Source organism: Mustela erminea, chromosome 5, assembly GCF_009829155.1.
Source record: "Mustela erminea isolate mMusErm1 chromosome 5, mMusErm1.Pri, whole genome shotgun sequence".
Classification (NCBI taxonomy): domain Eukaryota; kingdom Metazoa; phylum Chordata; class Mammalia; order Carnivora; family Mustelidae; genus Mustela; species Mustela erminea.
In genome coordinates this window covers 82,573,843-82,598,154 of record NC_045618.1, presented here as the reverse complement: position 1 = coordinate 82,598,154, position 24,312 = coordinate 82,573,843, and the positions used below count along the sequence as shown (strand labels likewise).

At 40.1% G+C, this 24,312-nt stretch overlaps 2 long non-coding RNA genes across 2 annotated transcripts in view; one reads left to right on the top strand and one right to left on the bottom strand.

Annotated features, from left to right (window-relative positions):
• Positions 1–24,312, bottom strand: part of LOC116591239 — a 56,188-nt gene that overhangs the window by 15,178 nt on the left and 16,698 nt on the right. Inside the window, exon 2 of the long non-coding RNA XR_004285900.1 lies at positions 22,919–23,059. This is a non-coding gene — a long non-coding RNA (uncharacterized LOC116591239). The remainder of the gene's footprint in view (positions 1–22,918; positions 23,060–24,312) is intronic.
• LOC116591240 lies at positions 894–11,734 on the top strand. Its single transcript, XR_004285901.1, has 4 exons — positions 894–1,096; positions 2,710–2,770; positions 4,462–4,607; positions 11,276–11,734. It is a non-coding gene; the product is annotated as an uncharacterized LOC116591240 (long non-coding RNA).

The window sequence follows — 24,312 nt, the reverse complement described above, 5'->3', positions numbered from 1 at the left end:
GCTTTACCCCACTGAGCCACCCAGACGCCCCTTGAAGACTATTCTTGAGAGAATGTGCGTCAAGCAATTTTTCTTTCCTTTTTCATCAGTTTATAACATGCTATTTTTCTAGTATTATACTCTTTTAAAATCTACTTTATTGCCATTGAAAGGATTTCTTCATAGACCTCAGCTCATTCCATCTATAATTCCTGGATGTTTATCCCACTCCTGGGTATTTAGCCTAGGCCATACTTCAACCTCTCCTTTCATTTTGAATCTAACTTTTAAAAAACAAAGTAAAACCTCTTTTTCAAAAGTAAGTAAAAATACAAGAGTGAGCATCTCATTTCCAAAGACAGCAACTCTGCTGCTCTATAAGCCAGCACTTAAGGGAGTCAGGTTTTAAACCATTTTTCCTCTGTGGTGTGAATATATCTAGCTCCCCTGTTACCATGTTAGCTTTGGAATGGGGTTGACCATATTCAAATCCTGCCCTGCCACTTACTTGGGTGTGTGATCTCCAGTAAGTTACTCCAGTGGGCAGAAACTAGTGAACCATTCTCCAAATCCTTCCCCCTTTCCTCCTGAAGATTATGATCAGGCTCTATCTCTTAGTCTCCTTTGCAGTTAAGAGTAACCATGACATTGAGTTCTGGTCACTGGAACATGGGTGGAAATTCTGGCTCACAAAAAAATAGTCCTCCATTATCTCAATTACCTCCATTATCTCAATCACCCTGGCTGCTGGCCTGATTCGAAAGTCCAGTGCAACCCTGGAAGACAACAGGGTCTCCCTCTGTGCCTGGAGTAGAAATTCCACCCTACCCTCCACCGGTGCTGCCAATGGGATGTTACATGATTAAGAAATAACCTTGCATGATTAAGCAATCAGCTTCCCTTTCATTAATCCAATGAGATTTCAGGTTTATGTTACAGCAGTTTGCTTTACCCTAAACATATACCTATACTTAAGTTACACTTAACTTCTTAACTTCTCTAAACTTTACTTGCCTCTTCAGGATCATTCTAGCACCTACCTTCCATAGGGCTGTTAAGAGGATTAGAAGAGAAGCAATGAATGCAAACTACACTACTGCACAGTGCCTGGCAAAAAGTAAGTACACAAAAAAAATTCATTCCTATTATTCTGTGAAGGCTGTTATTAATTATTGCTATTATGTCTGATGTAATAGAAGGCTCTCTCACACACATTAAAATGCCCATTCCTTGCTACCTGAAATTCCACCACGGCTTTCTATAAATCAGTGTCCTCTCTTTTAAAAAGTAACTTTGCCTCCTTTAATTATAAAATAAACATGTTTATATATTTAATACAAAAACAATATAAATAATACAGAACTTCTAAAGAACAACTATTGATCATCTATAATCCTGTCATCCAGAGATAGTCACCACTACCATTTAGCATATGCCTTCCCAATTCTTTATCTATTAATACAGGTATGCACACATGTAATACACATACATATTTATAATCCAAATAGGGATAATACTAAACACATAGTTGCTTTTTCCACCTAACATTTTATCTTGTATAATCCCTTATGTGTTCAAATAGCCTGAAAAGATGATGTCTCTTTGATGGGTAATTTTTTTTTTTTTAAGATTTCATTTATTTATTTGACAAAGAGAGACAGTGAGAGAGGGAATACAAACCAGGGGAGAGGAAGAGGGAGAAGCAGGCTTCCTGCTGAGCAAGGAGCCTGTTGTGAACTTGATCCCAGAACCCTGGGATTATGACCTGAGCCAAAGGCAGATGCTCAACCAACTGAGCTATTTCATGGGTGCTTATTGGTGTATTAAAAAGTTGTTTAACTATTGTATGGGTCTATCACACTTTATTTAACCATTCCTTATGTAGCATATTTCTGTTGCCTCTATCAGAATAACCTATGTGGAATAAACCTCCTTGTATATAAAATCTTTGCCTCTGATTATTTGCCATTTCTGCTTTTAATTTCCTTTATTTGGACCTTTAGAAATAATATTTGACCCCCCAAAATGATAGAATAACTGATACTTATTTCATTGTGATTTATGTTTTCTCTTTCCTACTTTTTTTCCTGTGGTTTTTAAAAGCAAAAATTCCCTGGAAAAGGCTGCAGATCTTTCCCTGAAGGTCTCATACTAATAGTTTATCAGATTGTTTTATTTGCAGAAAGGACAGAGGAGCTGTATCTAAACTGTGAAAGTTCTAGGTAGAAAGAGTTCTGAGAGGGGGAAAGAGACAGGAAGTGAAAGATTGAAGATAAAATCTCTGCCTATCTCACAATTTACATGTGAAGAGACATCTCCTCTTCTGTCATTCCAACCTTCACCAGTGGGTGGGCTACCGTAGTTTCTCCTTTGTGCTCAACTAGATGCAAAAAGAACTCAAAGCATTAACAAGCAAGGATCTTGCTTAATTGAGTTTTTGCTGAGTATATAGATAACATTAACAATAAGAGTAAACAATACCATCAATGAAGCGTAATCCTTGCAGGACCTCCTGTTTATAGAATGGCTTGGGCCAGTGTCTGTAGATAAATTAATGATGATTCCAGCTTCCTCTGTCTCTGGCAGCTAAATCAATGCCCACTCTTCAGATCAAGGAGATGCAATATTTCTCCACTACATGTATCTTGGCAAAATGGTTGAAAATATATAGGAAGACAGTTTGCATCCTTCTTGGAAGTTCTCATCAATTGCAATTTTATACTCCCACAGCTGGAATGAACCATGTGAGTCCACAACTGGTTTGGCATGTGCAGCAGAGTTGTTATCTAAGGTAAATGCTCTCCTATCTCATTTGCATCTACTGCCAAATTGTTATCTATCCTCTTGGGTGAAGGTCTAGTCACAGATATTTATTGAAATTACTATGTAGCTCTGCTTTCCCCTCAGGCTTCTATCAAAGTGTAACATTAAAATGACAAACACACATCTGCCTTTCTAACTGTCCTCACACAAAGAATGGTCATTTGCAATAACATCCTCTTGAAATAAAAAGGGCAACCGTATGAGGTACAATCAGGGTCCCAGCAGGAGACAGATGACACACTTACATTAGAATAATTCATGGAGGATTTAAGGAAGGGACTATTTATAAATAATTTATTTATATTTATTTATAAAAAAACAAAGGTGTGGGCAGGGTGTAGGGAAACCACAAGTGATAGAATGATACACCCAAGTCTAGTAAACAGTGGGGAGTGAGCAATCCTGGGCCCGACAGGCTGTTACCAGACCCAGAAAGAATAGATCATTTGAAATGTCTGTGTTAACTTACTTCTGATAGAGGGATGCAGCCAGCCCTGGGTGACCCTGTGGGGAAGGAGTCCAAGAAATAAACACCTGGACCTCACTTTCCTCAACCTCTTGGTTTCCCACTGGAATTTGCATTAGTAGAACCCAACCAGAAGCCCAATTACGGAACAGCCCATACAAATCAGGCTTCCAGGGTAGTGACTGGAAGAGAAGAGGGAAGGTGAAGAATGTATATGGAGACACATGGGAGATACCTGGCAAAGGGGGAAGGACTAAGAGTTTGGCTTGTGTTATGCCCCAATAATGGGTCCATGATTAAAGGAGCGAGACTGATACAAGGCGAAGGTCAAGCAAAGCTTTCTTTCGCGCCAAGCATCAAGAATCTAACCGAACGTTTGGGGACACACCTCTTGCAAGAGAGGGCGACCCTTCTCTGTTTCACAGTCTAGCGTTTAAGGGCAAAGGCCATGCGGTCAGGCCTGGCCACACACGGGTGACCAATGAGATTGTAACACACACAGGAAACTCCACAGTGATGCTAGGTGACCAACTGAGTTACAATTTACCCTAGTAGACATTTGACCCAGCCTATTACACCTTGATTAGGATTGGCGCCAAAAAGTGTTCCCAAAGGTGGGGCCCATACTCCTTGGTAACCAGGGAGACAGTATGCATCCCCCCCACTGATCGGATGTCTCCACCTGGCCTAACCCACCCTTGTATCTGGGCTTTTGTTACCTGGAGCTGGTTTCCGGAACTTGTCTCCAACTAAATCCCCTGGGGGAAGGGGAGCAGGGACAGTTTCTAAATAGGTCTTTACAGCTTGCCTATACCATTATGAGGCACCTAATTACACATCAAGAGGTGGTGTCAGGTAGGCAGCTGCCTATGTGACTGTGGTTCAGGCCGAGGCCTGAGCTGGAAATAGACACCTAAAAAGCACATAGATGCTTTTTAAAGCAATAGACTAATGGTGGTCATGAAGGGGTGTGAGGAGACACAAGGACTGTGGGCAGAGATCTAAGTCTCTTCGAGCGAAGAGGGTGGACAGAAAGGAAAGGTCAAGTGTGATAGAAACTGGAGGGCAGGTGAGCAAAGAGTAGCATGGAAGGCAGGGAGGGACCAAGTGCCAGAGTCACAGGGAGCCCGTGGGTCAGTTTGGAGGAAATGTGAGCCCTGGCTGGCATTACTAGGGACCTCTCTGTGTTGCAGTGCGGCCTGAGGGACCAGAGCCTGACTGCAGAGCATGTGGGAGAGAATGGGAGCAGGAGAGTAGAGACTGACTGTGAGCAACTCTTGTGAGGAGTTTCTGCTGCAAAGAGGGGAAAGAAATGGGGGAGAGCACTCAGCAAGAAAAGGTCAATTATTATTATTTTTTAAATTAACATATAATGTATTATTTTCCCCAGGGGTACGGGTTCGTGATTCATCAGTCTTACACAATTCACAGCACTCACCATAGCACATACCCTCCCCAATGTCCATAACCCAACCACCCTACCCCTCCTCCCCATCCCCAGCAACCCTGAGTTTGTTTCCTGAGATTGAAAATCTCTTACAGTTTTTCTCCCTCCCCAGTCCCATCTTGTTTCATTTTTCCCTCCTGCCCCCCATGACCCCCCCCTTCAAATTCCTCATATCAGAGAGATCATATAATAATTGTCTTTCTCTGATTGACTTACTTCTCTTAGCATAATACCCTCTGGTTCCATCCACCACATTGCAAACGGCAGGATTTCATGTTCTTTTGATGAATGGATAAAGAAAATACAAAGGTCGATTATTTTTAAGAAAGGAGAAACAGGACACCTGGGTGGCTCAGTCAATTAAGCGTCTGCCTTTGGCTCAGGTCATGATCTCAGGGTCTTGGAATCGAGCCCCATATCGGGCTCCTTGATCAGTGAGGACCCTGCTTCTCCCTCTGCCCCTCCCCTTCCTCATGCTCTTTTTCTCATTCTCCCTCTCAAATAAGTAAGTCTTTAAAAAATTAAAAAATTAAAAATTAAAAAAAAAAAAAACCCAAAGAAGAAATAACATTAGGTTTTTATGTTGGTGGGACTAACCCAGGAGAAAGAACAAAAATGATAGCAGAGGGGTGAGAGGGGCCACTGTCACCACCACAGCCACAGGGAGCACACAGGCCCCTCTGTTAGGGAGCAGTTGCCACTCAGTGCCAGCCACTAGTAGCTAGGTCCCTGGTTTCTCAAGAGAAGCCAGACACTGACCTTTTTTTCTTCTTTTTTAAAACATGAAGTCTCCTGATATTTAAATGTTTGCAACTAATTAAAAGCATTTTTTTTTTAATTCTCTGAAGTCCAAACCAAATTCATCTGCAGGCTGCCAGTTGATGACGTCTCCTATATGGCAAAGTTGTGTGCCTTCCATGGCGGCCTCCTGTTTGAGGGATGTCAGAAGGACAGTGGCAGTTTGGGTTCTAAAGTCTTTGAACTTGCATGTGTCCCCACGTTGGTGCTTGAGCAGGGCGGGTAATGATACAGTCATTGTCGCCTTCGTAAAGGGCAGAGGAACTGAGGCTGCCAGAGCTGGCTGCATATCCTATACTTAAGTCCTCACAGTTAATGCTTAGGCTTCACATATGCCCTTTACCTCCTCCCATCTCCTCTCACTAAGGAAACTTACTATTGTCTGCAGGCCAATGCGAATAAAGGTCACCACGAGACACTTTGCAGCCAAACACTGAATGCTGGCAAGGTGGCAGGGCTGATTATTTGTAGGCTCCTGGCTAATAAAAGAAATGCCAATCAAACAGGGCCTTCCTCCTGGTCAGAAACTCAGAAAGAGCCCAAGCTGTCAGATAGCCCCAAGCAGGACAGCGCGTGGCTGTCCAAGGATATCCAGCACCTGCATGGAAAAACTGCAGAGCCTGGTGAGTTGACAGTCCCTCACTGACCCACAGAGGGCACAGGGACGGCCAGGCAGGGAGGAGGGAGTACCAACTTTGGCCATATACTGCCTTTCTCCAGAAGCCACAGTGAGGAGGAAAACCACCTCAGGTGGGCTTCTGCATTTTTATACACACAAAACTGGTCTGTATAACAGGGTTAAAATCCTACACCTCTCCAGTTTTCACCATGTGACTACAAGCATCAAAAACATTTCTGAGGTCATAGCACTGATTTCCCCTAGCAGTGCCTGCCTCTGCCTGAAGTAGATTATGAGTCCCAGAAAAACTGTATCTGGGGTGATTTCCTCTTATTTAAGAATGAATCACTAAAACTCCAGTTGGGACAGAAATAGCTTTCATCTTTGAAACATTCTGCTGTCACTGACCTTTCGATTCAGTCTGTGGAAGGCAAGTTGCAAAAATGTTTCAAGTAACCTGTCACACTGTTAAGCTTTAAGCATACCTGTTTTCCCCTCTATCCTGCTAAAACTTGCCCAGTGAGGGCAAAGAAGGGTAAACAGGGTTTGAGTAGGCTGAGGAGAAGAGACAGAAGAGAGAGAGTTCTTCATGAAAAATGTTTTAATGTCTTTATCAGGGAGGCTAAAATCTCCCTGCTCTAGGTGAAAAAGAAACTGGGGGAACATTTATCAAGGGTTCCTTGGTAGAGGAAGATTCTGGGAAACTGAGAGTATGGCAAGTACAGTTTTTCAATCTCTCCAAATTCCCACATAAAAATCGAGTTAGATAGGGGAGCCTCTGTGGCTCATTCGGTTACACCCCTGACTCTTGATTTCAGCTCAGGTCACAATCTCAGGGTCATGGGATTTAGCTCCATGCTTGGCGGGGCAGCTGCTTAATATTCTTCCTCCTCTCTCTCTCTTTCTCTCTCTCTCTCCTCCCCTGCCCCTCCCCCATCCACTCTCAAAGAAATCAATAATTTTTTTTAAAAAATGAGGAAGATAGCAAAACCAAAAACCTGTGGACAACAGTTACAACAAAACAAGTTATCCCCATGAATCCCAAAATATAACCCTCACAAGACCTGCATGGTAGCCTGTCTGTGTAGGAAGAAGAAGCAAGCAATGGGACCTCTTGCTTATAGACTGAGAACAGAAAAACCACACTGTAGTGAGATATCACTGGAAAATATGGAGGGCCAATTGGAGAACAGCAGCTGAAATTGGGCAGCTGAGCTCTTGCCAAAAGCAAGTGAATGCAAAGGGCATTCAGTAAGAGGGACTGAAGGGGCTCCCTTCTAGGATGGGACCCTGACTGCAAAGAAACTGATGGGAGTGCAACGAAATCCGGGCAGAATAGGGACACAGAGACAAAGGGAAGAAAAAGTTCAGACCAAAGTGGAGAAGGAAAACAGAGCCAAGAGAGCTGAGAAAGAAAGGTGCTTTGTATTTGAACACAACACTAAAATAACTAGGTGGGGGCTCTGTGAAGTAAGAAATGTTTCATGAAACCCCTGTCTCATTCTAAAGTCCAGAAAACTTAATTTCACTATGAAATGTGCTATAGAATAGTATCAAAGCAGATGCCATACAAAGTTATTATAAGGAAAAAGAAAATAAGGAACTGAACAGCATCCCACAGGCAAAGAAAGCATGCCAGAAAGACACAACCACAACACAGAACAAAACTGTAATCTAATACTTCACAATGAGTTCAAAGACATTAAGAAAACGATAGAAGACTTGAAAAAAAATCAAAATTAGAAAAATTTGGTAATGAGTTGGCAAATACAAATTAGAAATTAAAAAATCACTTCAGGAATGAAGAGTAAGCATGAAGGAAAGTAAGAACAAATATACACAACAGATAATCCCTTAAGAGAAACTAAATGTGCAAAAGAGAAAACTCTTAATAATTAAAAAGTAATGAAGAAAGAAATTTTTTAAAAGATTTAGGAGAAAATGAGTAAATGTTAAAGATAAGCAAAGGAACTTGAATGTATTGATAAGAGTCCCTGTAGAAGAAAAGCCAAAGGGAATAGAATACTAAAAACTATAACTCAAGAAAAACTTTCCTAAAACTACATGTATATATAAAACTATATATATGGAACTTTTCTAAAACTATATATATGAAACTAAATGCTGAAAAAAAAATACTATGAATATCAACCAGAATGACCACTACCAAGCCATACTGGGAAGGGACAGGAAGGGAAAATTGCTTGGGCATGTAGAAAAAGAACAAGTGAATTATAAGGGAAGGATAATTAAACTGCCATTAGTATTTTAAAACAGCAGTGTTTTTTCCCAGAAGGACATGTTGTGACATAGTTAAGGTACTCAAAGAAAGAATAAGCCAAGGATTTAATATCCAGTAAAACTTGTTTTCAAGTACAAAGGCAAAGACAAACTTATCAACATACACAGATGCAGGGAATATTATTCCTAAGAACCTTTCCTGAGGAATGGGCTTCAGAAAATCCTTCCTGAGGAATGGGTTTCAGACAAGATGACTAGGGCAACATTGACATAGGATACTTTGCCTGTGGGCCAAAGATGACATAAGGGTTAAGAAACTATTTGTCTAAACAATTAGACAAAATACAACTATTAATAACTGGGGGGAAAGAGCAAATACAAAATATATGCACATATGTGTGTATGTCTACACACTTTTATCTTTTTCAAGCTCTGTCCATCTTAAGAAACCGAAGACTGATCCAGTGTGAGCATCTCTAACACCATATATGATTTTAAAATATAAATTTTCACTAATAAAACCTTATTAGAGAAATGGTAGATTCCAGGCATGACACAGAAGTATATAGGACAAGCCAGAACATCTTGTCATACTAGAAAGCAAAGAAGCTATTGATGACTACTTAGGTCATGTTAAAAGGATTCAAGAGTCACCTGGAAGAGGCTTCCACTGACCAAATATGTGATCATTTGAGTTTCAGTAATAATAAATGTAATGTATTTAAACCTATAAGTATATCAAAATCTATAAGCTTTTTTTTTTTAAGATTTTATTTATTTATTTGGAAGAGAGAGAGCACAAGCAGGGAAAGTAGCGGGGAGCGGGAGAGGCGGAAGCAGGCTTCCCCTTGAGCAGAGAGCCCAATGTGGGGCTCAATCCCAGGACCTTGATGAGATCATGACCTGAGCTGAAGGCAGATACTTAACTGAGGGAGCCACACTAGTGCCTTAAATCCATGAGTTCTTAAATAATCTTGTAAAAAAGGTAATAGTTGTTGGGTCCGCGGTTCCGGGAATGCAGGAAGAACAATAGAAATGAGCGCAGGGCCGCCATCTTCCAGTCCCCTCCCCCCACTTCCTTAACCCTAGACTCTCCCGCCAAAAGGGTGTATGCCCAGGTCACCTCTCCATAGGTAACCCAATACCTATGCAGGAAACAGGAGTATCAGGAGCCCTCACCCCATACGTTCCAATCACCAAATATGGATGTGAGCCCATGCCCTACCTTGGCCCCATAAAAGAACACCCCCCCGTCCCCCCACACCCCCACACCCCGCCCCCCCCACACCCCCACACCCCTCCCCACCCCACCACCCCCCCCCTCACCCCCACCTCCCCAAACCCCCCCCCGCCTGCCAACTCCCTCCCAGTGCGACTTCCCCCACTCCTCTTTCCGGAGTCGAGGAACCTCGCCGAAGGGTGCCCACCTCCTCCAGGCACGACTTTCCTAGCTCCCCTTCTCCCGAGCCCTGAAACTTCGCCAGAGATGCCTTTAATAAATCTTGCCTTGTGCCCACCTTGCCTGGTGTTGTGTTTACTTCGCCTGCGAAACTTTACATTAGTCACCTCTGAAGTACTGGTTCCTAAGAATTAGCAAATAAAGGGAAAGAATCAAGCATCTATCCTTCTCTCCCTATATGAGCTATACCACTGATAAATCAAAAGTAAATGAAGTATCTCTTTATAAATATATTCCAACTAATAAATGGGAAAGAAACTGTAGAATAACAATAGCCTCATTTTGCTATTCTACTGAGTTAAAAGATGTAGCTATTAAGCATCAAAGTTGTTCCTACCCAAAAAAGAGAGACAACCTGATACCATGTGCCTCCTATGATCTTGCCAAACACTATATAGAAACTAGCCAAAGGGAGAAAAATATGAGTCTGATCCACTGTCTGCACCCTGTTGCCAGTTTTTAAGAAATAAGAGGACAGGGCAACATGTTGTACTGCACCAAGAGGCTGCAATAAGCCAAATCCAGACTTGGAGGAAATTTAAAGTCAAATGGCCTGGAGTCTTCCACATAAATTTAGAGGCAAAGAAAGTGATGGAAATGGATAAAAGAAACTTAAAGATATATCAAATTATAAAAATGAGCAAGACTAGGGGCGCCTGGGTGGCTCACTAGTTAAGCATCTGCCTTTGGCTCAGGTCACGATACCTGGGTCCTGGGCTTGAGCCCTACATTGCGATCCCTGCTCAGTGCGAAGCCTGCTTCTACCTCTCCTACTCCCCCGGCTTGTGTTCCCTCACTCGCTGTCTCTCTGCCGAATAAATAAAATCTTTAAAAAAATGAGCAAGACTATACAGTGCTAAGAATACACATATGCAGAATAACACTATAACAATGAAGCAAAGTGATTACAATAAGAAGTCAGGATATGGTTACTTTTGTGGGGAAGGTGGAACTTCTGGGTGGGTATTCTGTCAGGGTTCTCCAGGAAACCAACAGGATATATATAGATATAAGAGGATATTTATTACAAGGATTACCTCACTTGACTGTGGAGGCCAAGAAGTCTCATCATCTGTCATGTGCAAACTGAAGAACCAGGAAAGAATGGTATAATCTAGTCCAAGTCTGAAGGCCTGGAAATCCCTAGTCTGATTCAACTATTAATCTCTTCCAGAGGCACCGTTACAAACATAGCCAGGAATAATGTTTTACCAGCTATGGGGACAGTCCTTAGCCCAGTCAAATTGAAATGTAAAATTAGCCATCGTGGTAGCTGACAAAGCTCTATTTCTTGACTTGGCAATTTCAAGAATGTTCACTCAGAATAACTGATTGCCATATAATTGTTTTGTATCATCTTCTGTATCTGTGTTTTATTTTATAATAATAATATTATACTGTCACAATAATAGCCCATTTGAAAGGACTCTACATCCTCCGTAGGTGGGAGAAGAATCTGCTCCAAGGGGAAGAGATGGGATCAATTCACCAACAGAAAATGTTGTCTAACCAGGAAGCAAGATGGCCCTTCCCAGGATGCTGATGAGCCACCAGCATATTCTTTGTTTTTCCTCATCCTGTGGGGAAGACCACTCAGCCTTCCCAACAGAACTCTCAATTAATACATCGAATCTTTGCTATTTTTATGTCAAGAGATATGCAGAAAGTACTTTAACTCAGGTCAAAAAAGCTCAAATTAATTTCACAGACACCTTTTAAATGGATTGCAAATGGAAGAGGAATGGAAAGGGGGTATATGACCTTCTAGATAAAGTGGCAGACCCAGTTCCAGCCCTCACTGTCAAATCCTATTTCATCTAGATAGGTTCAATTCAACTGGGTGTAGTTTGGTATGGTTATCTTGTTGGGTCCCCCAATAATGGGTCCGTGATTAAAGGAGTGAGACTGATACAAAGCGAAGGTCAAGCAAAGCTTTACTTTGCGCCAAGCATCGAGAATCAAACCGACCAGCCGGGGCCATGCCTCTTACAGAGAGCAAGACCCCTCCCTGCCTCACAGACTAACTTTTATAGAGCAAAGGCCATGTGGTTGAGCCTGGCAACACACAGGTGGCCAATGAGATTGCAATACACAGAGAAAACTGCACAGTCATGCTAGGTCACACACGGGTGGCCAATTGAACTACAATTCACCCCATAGTAGACACCTGAACCAGCCTATCACCTTGGTGAGAACTGGCGCCCAAAAGTCTGGACCCACACTCCTTGGTAGCTAGGGAGGGCTTTGCCACCTGGGACTGGTTTCCCGGACCTCCTCCTAAATAAGTTCCCCTGGGGGAGGGTGGGAGGCAGGGTCAGTTTAAGTTTTACTGCATAAACAACAAAATAGCTATTCAACCGAGGTGGGGTCGCTCTGACTAAATAGGCCCTTACAATCTAATTCTTGATGGTTGAATGGCTTTTAAAAATTGGTACAACAGAAACATTTTATCCAATTAAAATTTTTTCCCATCACAATAAACTTATTAGTCACTAGAATAGATTACTAAAAGAAGTTCTGCTATCTCCTTCCCATGAGACCCTAAAAAGTCATCTATTCAGAATCTCTAGGGTGTGGGTGCAAATGGATATAGGTCCGTCAGATGCCCACAGGTATCTCCTAAGAAGACTGTAATTGCCCGGGTGCGCTGGACATCATAAGAAAGCGGAAGAGCTCTGTGGTTGAAGCCACAGACATGTATCAAAAAGATTTAAATTCACGTCCTGGCTTTTGTCCCTGACTAGCTCTGTGACACTGAGCAAATCAATTAACCTCTCCAAATATTTATTTCCTTTACTTGTAATCACAACTATTTCATTAAGTTGTTCCGAGAATTGAATGTAATGACGGATGTCAAGGGCAAGGTCCCTATCACTCCACAAAAGCTCAGTACGTGGGAGCTATTATTATTAACATTATCATCAGCATCACCAGAGGGAGGGTCTTTTGAGAAACAAAATACTTCAGACCAGTGACTTCTCAAAGAGAAGTCCCCAAAACAGCAGGCTTTGTGTCCCCTGGGGACTTCCTAGAAATGCAAATCCCCGCAACTGCCCCCATCTCAAACCCCAGACCTACTGAATCAAAACCTCTGGTTCAGAGTCCAGTAATCTCTGTTTTAATAAGCCCTCCAGCAATTCCAGGCACGCTAAACTTTGAAAACCATGATCTAGTACCATCATTTGTTGAAGCTTCTTGCATACTTTCATCACCAAAAAGCTTTAATTTTTCAGGAAGGCTGCTAAAGTTTTGTTTTTTTTTTTTTTAATTGACTGAGAACAATTCACTTGAAATCTAGCATTGACTGTATTCTATCAGCCAGTAGCGCCAAAGGGAGAATCCTGGTCTAAAGTCCCACTAGCCTTTAAGTACACTGAAGGCAAGATTGTGACTTGTCATCTCTGTCTTCTCCAGCATCTCACATTGTCTGACAAGTTGTAAATACTCAATAAATATTCATTGTCTGAACAATGAATGACAAGTTAGGAGAAAGGCTGGAGATGATTATAGCATCCAACCAGCAGATAAATTTCCATCTCAGGTCACCTAACTTAGGATTTTGTTTAAAAATGCTTGCTTTCTATAAAACTCAGGAGACATTAATTTGTTTGACCTAGTCAGCAACTTAAACATGTCTTATAAAAATGTATGACTTCCAACTGAAATTGGAAAAAAAAAAAAAAAAAAGAAAGGATTAACAGTGATTTTAAAACCTCAAATAACTGAATTCCCAATAAAAGTGAATTTGGGGCAGTACTCAGTTTGCTTGTGGGTTAAAGAGGCAACCAAAAGAAAACAAATGGATGGAAAGGATTTTAGTTGTCATTTTAAATGCAATTCTGAGGCTACATCCTGGAAATAAAGAGAGGGGACTTGCTTTCTCCTTCTATATATGGATAAATATTATAGTAGAAGCAGAAATGATTGTTTATAGCCTGAAGCATGACAAAATCCAGATTAATCAAAGGAAGGTAAATAGACTCTACTGAATATAATTTATTAAGGCAGGGAAGTATAAAAATTTCGTTTTAGGAAGGTTTTTAATAATTCTGAATTTCAGTTAATATGTATATCTCATTAGACACATATCTGTTAATTAAAGTTTAACATATTTAGAAAGCAGCAGTCATGTTGTCAAGGTGAAGCACCACACCTTCATAAAGAAAAATATCTTTTCCTTTAGGAATTTGTACATAATACTCACAACCACAATTTTAGGAGGCATAGGAAAATTAAATGCAGTCTGGCACTCAACCACACCTACAGACTGTATAGAAAAATATTAAAGTAATTTTAAAAAGTGTCAGAGGCAGTAATACCAGGATCATCCATATTTGCGTCTTGTATTTGACCATCTATCAGTGTGAATAGACCTCAGTAAAAATGAATGGTTTTATCAATATTCTCAGCAAAGCTTTTTTGGTTTCATCAGTGTAAGATCTACTGCTACCAACCTTGAAAGACTGGTCTCCTGGCCCTGGTAAGCCACCTTTCCTGGAGATTTGAGGCGGAGAATGAATGAAAAACATGTATTATTTGGAGTAGCTCTGTACATTAGAGAAGAAAAGTGAGTGACTGACAGCAATTTCTTGGTGGCACTTGATGAAATAATGCAAAGTTAACTTATGAATTAATAGAGACATGGGATCTATCTATTTTTACTTTTGGTTTAGGAGTAATGGGAGACCCTCAGGCACTGAAGGAGCACCATGCATTGACTCCTTAAATAGGTTGAGGAAGATAAGGGATATCCCAAAGAGCTAAACTTACTCTCAGGGAGAATTTACTGACTCATTCATCTGTACATTCATTCATTCATTCATTCATCCGTTCCTCCGTAATTCTGTACTGGGTGCACCTTTAGATGTGCTTCAGTATTTAAGAAGTAGAACAACCAACCTGTCCATTTTTCTATATGCTCTATTGATACCTTTTTTGGTGACTGTAAACTCTTCAAGGACTTCATTCTGGTAATACATTTAGAGGACTTGTCTTCACTCACCAATCTTTCTGAAATTAATAAAAATTGTTTTTTGAATGTCCCTTTTTAAAATTTTTACAATGTTTTCTCCCTTCATTATTCTACTAACTTGATTACTTAGACCCTATACCAGCATTATTTACAATTGTGTGATGACTAGGGGGAAATACCTTTATTTTAAATACCTTTATTTTAAAGAGTCAGATGTCTGCTGATTTTTTGTACAATTAAGGAAAATATAAATTCCTAATGCTGGAATTAAGGAATCTGGGAGTTGAAGGATGCAAGGATATCTAAGAAAGAACAAAGTGCTTCAACTTCCACTGGCATATAATGACTCTCAAAGCTCTGTCTGCAACCCAGCCTCCATTCTGAGCTTCAGGCCAGACCCAAAACTGCCTTTCTGACACTAACCCTCTGATGGTATAGAGGTCTACAAGCCTTATTTCAAAGGCTCAGCATTGAAGTGTGCAGGTGCACACACATACATACACACACCCCCTTGGCATTTGCCATCATGAACACAAAATAGCCTTTTAAAAGTCGGTCTTTATGTGGGAACAAGCCAGGTTCTCAGTCTAGATATAGACTCAAGAGCTGTCTCAGTACGTGTTTTCTTTCATGCCTGTTTCTAATGCCAACCGATGCTGCAAATAGCAGCTGATGATTCCAGACCCTCCCAAATGCCTGCAGTGCAAATTAGGACTGTCTTCACCACCTTCCCCGCCTTGATGGCAATTAGATGACCTGCTCAGATGACTGATGGATAAACAAACAGAGGACTTTTTGAGGAGCCGTATTTAATAATTCTGCAGAGACTACACACTTGACCCAAACAATAAAACTAGTGGTAGGTAACTTTAGAGTTACTCCCTATAAGCTCACCAGGGTCTGGGATGAACTTCAGACAATCAACAGTTAGGCAAAGATGGCAAAAGATTACAGTACATGGGGCGCCTGGGTGGCTCAGTGGGTTAAGGCCTCTGCCTTCGGCTCGGGTCATGATCCCAGGGTCCTGGGATGGAGCCCTGCATCGGGCTGTCTGCTCCGCGGAGAGCCTGTTTCCTCCTCTCTCTCTCTCTGCCTGCCTCTCTGCCTACTTGTGATCTCTGTCTGTCAAATAAATAAATAACATCTTAAAAAAAAAAAAAAAGATTACAGTACAGAGACTGACAGATTGCTGATACTGCCGTGGGCTGGGATCTATCTTTGATGTGTGCAAGGTATTCCTGCTGTAACAAGGGTCTTTTCAATTACATATAATAAATACCCTCTTGTTTAAACAACTAGGGGATCTAACATTGTTCCTTTGGTTTTAGCAAACTGTACAATGAAAAATGAACTCACATGGCCTGGAGGGAGGGAATAAGTCAGGCCTAATAAAAACACTTTAAGAGGTCATGGTGGTTATACATGTTCCACAGGTACCTGGGACTTACTATGACCAAAATCATTTATCATCTTCCTTTTAAAACACCCTGCTCCTCTTCCTATTGCCATGTCTCTATGACAGGTACCATCTATCCAACCACATCCAGGTACCATGTTCTACCATTTCTAAATCCTATTAGAATCCACCACCCCTAGTTGTTGTCAGTGAGAGGAGTTGAAAGCAGGCATTTAGTAGGTGAGGGAAGTTGAAAGATGGAATGGACTGCTATGGAGGAGGCAGGTGAAATCAGAAGGCAGGTGGTCATGACCTTCAAAGAGTCCTAGGTAGGGGGCGCCTGGGTGGCTCAGTGGTTTAAAGCTTCTGCCTTCGGCTCAGGTCATGATCCCGGGGTCCTGGGATCGAGCCCCGCATTGGGGTCTCTGCTCGGCAGGGAGCCTGCTTCCTCTCTCTCTCTCTGCTTGCCTGTCCGCCTACTTGTAATCTCTGTCTGTCAAATAAATAAATTAACTTGGAAAAAAAAAAAAAAAAGAGTCCTAGGTAGGGGGTTAGAGGCACAATCACCCTGGCTGAATTCTAAAGACAAAGTGTATATACCTGTTGGCCCTTTACCTGCTACTAACATTCTCATATGTGGGCAGGCCAAGATCATTCAGATGGTTCAGACAGGGAGGAAGAGCAGCAAGCTGAGGTGGTTCATGTTTAAACCCCACAGTTTTCACTGCATAGTAACAGGTAAGTTCATCTGCTGAGAGAGAGAGAGAGATTGGGATGTATAAAGGAGTCTCTCTAACTGTAGAGGTCTGAAAGAGTCTCTGTGGGAATGGAGAGAGAATTGGCCAGGGATATACACACAAGCAGCCCTGAGGACCTCACTGAAGCTGGAGAACACTAGCTTGTAGTGCCATTATACCCCAGTGCGTGGATTTCTTCAGTGTTGCTGAACAGTTTCAGGAGTAGAAGCAGTAGAAGCAGATTGTAGGAGTGATACAAACTTTGCCATTAATAGTTACACAACAAGGTAAGGGGGTAAGGGAGAAGCCAATTGATCCTGCATGTTTAGAGAAGACAGGTAGGTGTGATGTTTGCTTTTATGTTTTAACTTGATTGGGCCACCAAGATATTTAGATAAACATCATACTGGATGTTTCTGTGGGAAGGTTTTTAGATGATATTAACATTTAAATAAATGGACTTGGATTTGTTTTGTTTCTTAAAATTCCACATATGTGTAAAATCATACGGTATTTGCTTTACTCTGCCTGACTTATTTCCCTTAGCATAATATGTTCTAATTCCATCCATGTTGTTGCAAATGGCAAGATTTTATTCCTTTTGGTGGCTGAGTAATATCCCATTGTGTGTGTGTGTGTGTGTGTGTGTACCACACTTCTTTATCCATTCATCAGTTGATGGACATTTGGGTTCATAGGAAGGGGATAAAAAAGAGAGAGAGAGGGAAACAAACCATAAGAGACTCTTCACAAGAGCAAACTGAGGGTTGTTGGAAGGAGGTGGGTGGGGGAATGGGCAAAATGGATGATAAGTATTAAGGAAGGCACTTTATTGTGTTGAGCACTGGGTAATAAATGTAAGTGATGAATCACTAAATTCTACTCCTGAAAACAATATTACACTGTATGTTAACTAACTAGAATTTAAATAAAAATTTGAGGGGCGCCTGAGTGGCTCAGTAGGTTAAGCCTCTGCCTTCAGCTCAGGTCATGGTCTCGGGGTCCTGGGATTGAGCCCCACATGGGGCTCTCTGTTCAGTGGGGAGCCTGATTCCCCCCCCCCACCTTTCTCTCTGCCTACTTGTGATCTCTATCAAATAAATAAGTAAAATCTTTAAAAAAAAAAAAAAGGAAATTTAAGAAAAAAATTTTGAAAAAAAAATAAAGGAGAGCTGTTATGTGAGATGATGTGAGAGCTGCCTTAGAATTCATTAAAAAACATAAACAAATAAACAGACTCTGAGTAAAGCAGATTGTCTTCCATAATGTGGAAATCATTCAAGGATTGAAGACTTGAATACAAGAAAAACTGACCTCCCTAAGGAAGAAAGAATCCTGCTCACGAATAGTTTTTGGATTTGAATCATATCAGCTCTTTGCTGGTCTCCAGCCGACAGTCTTTTGACTGGAATCACAATATCAGATCTTCCATGAGTCTCCATCCTGCCAATCTACCCTACAGATTTTGGATTCACTAACCTCCATAACTGTGTGAGCCAATTCCTTAAAATATATCTCTCTCCATGCAAATCAATCAACATGATATACCACATTAACAAAATGAAGGATAAAAATCGTATGATCATCTCAAGAGATGCAGAAAGCATTTGACAAATCCAACATTCATTCATGATAAGAAAAAATAACTCTAAATCAAGTGGGTATAGAGAGAACATAACACACACGGCAAATCCACAGTTAATTTCCTCTTCAATGGTGATCTCTATGATCTCTAAGATCAGAAACAAGGCAAGAATATCCATTCTCACCACTTTTATGCAACATAATACTGGAAGTCATAGCCACAGCAATCAGACAAGGAAAGAAAAAAAAGCAAAGTAAAGAGAATAGAAGGGTGGCAAGAAGGGAAGGACATCCAAATTGGTAAGGAAGAAGTAAAACTGTCACTATTTGCAGATGACATGATACTATATATAGAAAACCCTAATCTCTACCAAAAAAAAACAAAAACAAAACCTACTAGAATAAACGAATTCAGGAGGATACGAAGCATATACAGAAATCTGTTTCTATACACTCTAAATTAGTCAAGAGAGATCAAGAAAATGATCCCACTTAAAACTGTATTTAAAAAAAGGATAAAATACCTAGAAATAAATTTAACCAAGGTGGTGAAAGACCTGTACTCTGAAAACTGTAAGACACTGATGAAAGAAACTGAAGATGACATAAATAAAGGGAAAAATATACCATGCTCATGGACTGGAAGAATGTTAATGTTAAAATGTACATACTACCCAAAGCAATCTACAGATTCAATAAAATCCCTAACAAAGTATCAAGAGCATTTTTCAAATAATCCTAAAATTGGTATGGAACCATAAAAGACCCCAAATAGCCAAAGCCACTTAGAGAAAGAACAAAGCCAGACATATCACACTCCCATTTTCAAATTATACTACAAAGCTTTAGTAATCAAAACAGTATGTGCTGGCATAAAAATGGACACACAGATCAATGGAACAGAACAGAGAGCCCAGAAATAAATTTATGCTCATATTGTCAATTGACCTGACAGAGGAGGAAAGAATATACAAAGGGAAAAAAGAGAGTTTTCTTCAATAAATGATGTTGGGGAAATACAGCTACATGCCAAAGAATGAAAAGCAACTATTTTCTTACTGATATACAAAAATAAACTGAAAATGGATTAAAGACCTAAATGTAAAACCTGAAACCATAAAACTCACAAATGAAAACATATGCAGTAAACTCTTGGACATTAGTCTTAGCAATATTTTTTTGGATCCGTCTTTTTATACAAGGAAAACAAAAGCAAAAATAAACTGTTGGGACTACATAAATCTAAAAAGTTTTTGCATAACAAAGGAGACAATCAACAAAACCAAAAGGTTATCTGCTGAATGGGAGAAGATATTTGCAAATGACATATCTGATGGGGGTTAATATCCAAAATATATAAAGAACCCATAGAACTCAACACGAAAAAACAAACAATCTGATTAAAATGGTCAGAGGACCTGACTAAACATTTTTCCAAAGATGACGGTGAGATGGTCAACAGACACGTGAAAAGATGCTCAATATGACTAATCATCAGAGAAATGCTAATCAAAACCACAATGAGATACCACTTCACACTGTCACAATTGCTAGGATCAAAACACAAGGAATTACAAGTATTGGCAAAGGATGTAGAGAAAAGGGAACACTTCTGCAATGGTGGTGAAAATGTAAATTGTTACACCCACTATGTAAACCACTATGAGGTTCCTCAAAATTAGAAACAGAAATAACATACAATTCAGCAATTCCAGTTCTAGGTATTTACCAAAGAAAACAAAAACACTAACCAAAAAGATCTATGCACTCTATGTTCATTGCAGCATTATTTACAATAGCCAGATATGGAAGCAACTGAAGTATCCATCAATAGATGAATGGATAAAGAAACGAAGTACATATACACAATGAAATATTATTTGGTCATAAAAGAAAAGAATGAGACCTTGCCATTTGCAACAACATGAATGGACCTAGAGGGTATTATGCTAAACAAAACAGGAACAAATTCTTAAATACAGAGAACAAACTGGTGGTTGCCAGAGAGGAAAGAGGATAGGGAAGTTGGTAAAGGGGATTAAGAGGTACAAATTTCCAGTTAAGAAAATAATTAAGTCATGGGGATGTAAAGGATAGCTTGGAATATAGTAAATAATACTATAATAATTTTGTACAATGACAGATGGTAACTACACTTACCATGGTCAGTATTTTGTAGTGCCACTATACTGTACACCTCAAACCAATATTGTATTTCAATTGATAACTTCAATAATAAGTTAATAATCTATAGATAAATAATAATCAATAGATAGATAAGTAGATATAGCTACATCCACCTTTCTATCTACCTATACATACTCACACCCTATTAGTTCTGTTTCTCTGGAGTATCCAGAGAAGATAAGTCCAGAGAGAGGGGAAGGAATGAGTTAAGAGATATCAAGAGATATCAAGGAATGAGTTAAGAGATATCAAGTCCTGACAAGCAACTTTGTGAGGATAAGGGAACAGGAGAACAGAAAGGACAGTTAAGTTACTACATTCAGAGTTGGGAGAGTTTAAGATTTCAAATGCAGAGTGGATGTAAATGAGAACAAAGTCAGAGAGCTGAAGGCAGAGAATGTGAAAAGTAAAAAGCCTTTGGGACTCAAGAGCTGCACATTAAAGCAGTACACTCCATGAGCATGGGGCCTAGAACGAAGAAAGGACTGTGAGCCAAGGCATCAGGAGACAGGCAGGGCTGCTTGCTAACATTTTCCAGTGGCTCCTTATCATCTGCAGAGAAAGTCACCTTCACATGGAGGGAAGCTCTTAGTGACCTGGCCCTTTGCACCTTTCTAGCTCACCTCTCCTCAGCCCTGCTCCAGCCACACTGACCTCCATGTCTGTGGTCTGGAAGTTGACTAAGCTCTCAGCCTTCAAGCTTTGCACACTCCATGCTTCTTTCCCTTCTTGGAAGGGCAATCCACTTCTCACCCCACTTGTCTTTCTCCATACTGGCAGTTTATGAGGAAACCAAATGAATCCTCACCTTGACAACATTCTTAAAAAACCAAAGACCAATCTGAGCAATAGTCTCTTAAAAGATCAGGAACATTTCTTCCTACACTCAGTGCTTAGGTACATCTTGAATGAAACAAATTGCACCTTTCTGTGGAACTGCAGGTTCTACAAATCCTTTAAAAAATTTCAGACCACATAATCCCAATCACATCCCAGAATTTGAGCTTTCTAGATTTGATTCAGGTAGCATCAGAGAACTGTATTAATCACCTGCAAAGATGACAGAGCCAGCAGCAGGTGGCAACAGGTAGACTCACTTCCAAACTCTTAATTTTTTGCATACCATTGTCCATTGCCCTCTCTCTTCCAATTTCAATGTTTAGTGAGGGTACATGCTTTGTGCATTGATTTCTTTTCCTATTCTTGACTTCCCTCTACAGCCTCTCTTGAATCTAGTGCTTTATTTAAATAGTGGTAAATAAAACATGAACTTGGTTTTTACTTTTAAAGCATGAGATAGTTCAATAAATAGAAGTTTGGATGGATGTTCATCAGTTACACTTGATTCATGGCTTTCCAACTGATATCTGGATCAGAGACTCTGGCAGTAAACTTTAAGGAACCAGGAACTCTGAGTTCTTTCCTTGGCTTGAGAAAAATTTAAGCCCTTTTGCCCATTTTCCTCCTTTCATAAAGATTGTATGGGGATGGGGAGGGACTTTAGGGGACTGGAGTGACTCCATTCTAAGTGACTACCCTTGTGTATTCGCTCACATTCCCAGACCATCCTTCAAGTCTCCCCAGTAACTTATACAACAGCATCATTAAACAGTCAGGGTCTCCCACAGGTGGCCCTTCTTTCCATAATTAAGGAAGCTGAAGCTCTTAGGGGTAGAAATAAACTATGATTTCAATTTTCCTTAGACTAAATGCTCTCCTTCCTTAATAAGCTTCTCCTCATTCACAGTGAAATTGAAAACACAGCTTTTTCCTGATGACCAGATGGCCCAGCAAATTTAATCACTTCAAGCACTACATACTTCCTTTCCACCACCCTCCATGGTGGGGAAACCAGAGGCACACTCCTTATTCCTCCCAGATGCCAACCTCTCTTGAGTGCTTTCCTCAATCATTATTTTTTAGAAACCAGAGCAATGGAGTTTGGAGAAAGTAATATTTCTTTAAAGTCATAAAATAAAACAAATCTTTCAGAGGAGAAAAAGATTAAGTGAATAAAAGAAATGAGCCAAAGTCATATTCTTCATTAATATTTAACTCAATAAGGATGCCACTTACATTTATTTTAACTTATCTGGTATAGTTGTGTCTGAATTAAAATTTCCCTTCAAATTCATATCAAGGTCTTTGGTGAGTAAAGCAAAGAAATTCTGATGGATAACATAGGGCAATATGAATTGAAGCTTACTCACATCAGTTGATATCCACTTAATACTGTGGACTGTTTCAGCTAATAAAAGCTTATCATGATTCCCGAGTTTCTTTGGGTACATTTTCCTTTTATAGTCTCACACAGGTAAGTTTATTAAACTTTCTAAACCTGTTTCTTCCACCTGAAAGAAAAAATGGGTACCTTAGGCTTACCAATATATGAAAATAATTGATAGAAATTCATGTTGGTATGGCACATTCCAGCACAGACAAATTTTTTAAAATATTTTATTTATTTATTTTTGAGAGAGAGAGAGAACAAGCATAGGCAGGGGTAGGGATAGAGGGAGAAGTAGACTTCCGCATTGAGCAGGGAGCCTGATGGGGCACTTGATCCCAGGACTCCAGGACCATGACCTGAGCTGAAGGCAGATGCCAAACAACTGAGCCACCCAGGCACCTTCCAAGACAGGTGAATTAACTATTCCAAAGGAGGTCCCCCCCCCCCCGACCCCACCACAACAGTTTCCTCTCTCATATCATCAGGAAATCAACCCTCACCTCCATCATCAAGCCAATTTTGAAGATGGTAGCTAATGCTCTTATTTACATGGGAATTGATAACTCCTTCACTTACACCTTAAAATAATAGCATGTTAAGGTTGCTGTGAAATGTCAAGGAAAATTAGTTTGTAACAGGGGTTTTTATGAATAGAATTTTGTGAAGTGAAACCAGAACTGAAATGGCATCACCTATTCTGCTTTTGGAAATACGTTCTTAGAAAATGTGCAAGCAAGTCACATCCACACTTGTTTCTAAAAGCTCAGGACACTAAAGTGTTCTAAAAAGCATGGCAATAAAGCCGTCATTCAGAAATAAAAGTGGATTATACAGGTTCCAGACGAAATGCTTAGATGGCAGATTTTCTTCTCTTTCCAGTACATTTTATAAAAAAAGCAACTTGACTTAATAGCTCCTATGTCTTATTCTTTACTAACAGGAAGTGATTATAATGAATCTCCATTTTTTATATTCCTTGCAAAATGTAATTAACTGGAAGTCTTAGGCAGATACAAAAATCTTGTTTATACAAAAATACCTCCCCAGAAAGCATAAGAAATCTCCCTGATTTAACAGGAAACAATTAGTCTCTAATTCAAGTCAGTAAGAACTTTTCTCTCCTCAATACAAAAAGATATAAGCTAATGAAAGGTTTTGATATTTTTGCTTGTTGGTGATTTAGGCACACTAGTTATAAAAACTGGTTGGTGTGGAAGGAGACTAAATAATGTTAAGTGTTTCAAGCGACAGTCTGAACACTAATTAAAGAATAAGGAGCTAGGTTCAGAGCCATGCTTTTTCCTCTTTCAAAAAACACACTGAGCCTGGAATTTGAACTAAAGGGTCACAGAATATTTACTTTAAAACTTTCTA